This window comes from Saccopteryx bilineata, chromosome 5 (assembly GCF_036850765.1).
Source record: "Saccopteryx bilineata isolate mSacBil1 chromosome 5, mSacBil1_pri_phased_curated, whole genome shotgun sequence".
NCBI classification, from domain to species: domain Eukaryota; kingdom Metazoa; phylum Chordata; class Mammalia; order Chiroptera; family Emballonuridae; genus Saccopteryx; species Saccopteryx bilineata.
Genome location: NC_089494.1, coordinates 124,735,692 through 124,737,431, shown reverse-complemented (window position 1 = coordinate 124,737,431; position 1,740 = coordinate 124,735,692). Strand labels below are relative to the sequence as shown.

At 48.6% G+C, this 1,740-nt stretch overlaps 1 pseudogene; it reads right to left on the bottom strand.

The window, feature by feature from the left end:
• Positions 1-1,243: 1,243 nt before the first annotated feature.
• LOC136307213 (small nucleolar RNA SNORA5) lies at positions 1,244-1,367 on the bottom strand (annotated as a pseudogene).
• Between the last annotated feature and the right edge of the window lie 373 nt (positions 1,368-1,740).

The following is a 1,740-nucleotide window of genomic DNA, read 5'->3' as shown; positions in this document are numbered from 1 at the left end:
TGCCAGGCCAACGCTCTACCACTGAGCCAACCGGCCAGGGCCCAGGTCAATGTTTTATTCACTGAGCCACCCATCCAGGGCCTGAAGATCCTCTTGAGTCCGGTTCCACCCATTGTGTTTTGTATCCTTAGTCCTTTGCTTGCATGGTGAGCAATCAGGACTTCTATTTTCATTTTCCTGATGTTTGAATTTGGCTTAGGAATATCAAGCTGCTTGGGGAAGGAGAGGAGAGACAAGACAGCAGGGCCAGCCCACCTATAAGAGAAGGTGGAGAACATCAGTTGGTTCTCCACCCACATTGCAATCACCCAGGGAGCTTCAGAGTACCACCCAGGCTGAGAACCAGTGACAAACAGCACATACCCCATATTTTGCACATTTGACTACACAAGCTGGTAGATAGGGATGACAGGATCACTGTGACCTATCATAGTGGACCCATCACTGTGTCCCCATTCTGGCAGCTCAAACGTAGATCACCTTGCCCTAGAAGCCTTATATAAATGCTTGTGCACCTAAAGGACCATTTGAAAACCAGACTCCTATGAGATAACCCAGCCACCTGAGAGTGAAAAGCACACCAGTGAGTGGATTCCTCTTTCCGTTGCCCCCTCTGTCACAGCTTGCCTTCTGTGCTGTCTTCTGAACAACCTTCTCAACCCCAGGCTGTATCTAATACCCTCATCTTGTTGCCAACAGAAAGGAGCAAGAGGACAGGTGGGGAATTAGGGGCTGGTTTACTGAAGGACTTGGGAGCACCCTGGAGTGGTTCCCATTTCTAAATCATCTCTCCTATGTGCCTGGCTGGTTGCATCAGGTGCTGCTCATTTTACAAAATGAACGTCCAACAGGGCATAAAGTTGTATTTTGAAGTCTACTAGAATCAGAGCTGGTTGCTTTAATCTAGCAATGGAATCTCCATCAGGCAGAGAATGGGCTGATCATGGGGCACACGGGGAGTTCAGAGACACTGCCTGGTACCCATCACCATCCCTTTCAGGTGACTTTCCATGTGCACAGTTCCACTGGGATTGACTCCAGATAACCATTTCTTCTTTTAACCCTTCCTCCTCCTGACCTGATCCCCGATCTGGTCTTTTTCCGTTCCTCTGTCTGAGCCACCCCTTCCTCCCTCCATCTCAGAGGGGCTGTGGCTGGGCCTCTGTCAAGAGCACCCCTGAAGCCCAGACTTCCCACCTGCCAAGGTATTGTTGTGCTGCTTCTCCTGTGACCATTTTTTCCCCCATGTCCACAGCTAAACTTATCCCCAGGTCCCAGGGCAGGAACCCAGAGCCCATGAGCGGTGGAGCTTGCTGTAGCAGCCATCTGGGCCAGCCCCTTCTGTGACCAATTTTAAACTACCGACATGAAGTCAAGGAGCTGGGAAAATAGGTAATCATTTCTCTCCAGTCTGTGTGATCTGGCTCCAACACACTGAGGGTTGGAGGCAAACATTGGAGACTAAGCCAAAGGCTTTTTAGGCTGGTTATTGTCACTGTTCTCCTAGAGTCAGCTGGGAGCACTACTTCTGGGGGCCTGTATATTTGTGGTAGGTGTTTTGGAATGTTTTATAGAACTATGCCACCCTCCCTCATTCTAATACTAATGTCTATGGATTCGGGGAATTCAGCAACACCTCTCATGTGAAAATTTGTCAAATCAAACACTCCTCAAACTGGAAAAAGATGTAACCCATTTATTTTGAAATTAGGAAACTAAGGCTCAAAATGCCAAAGTGAC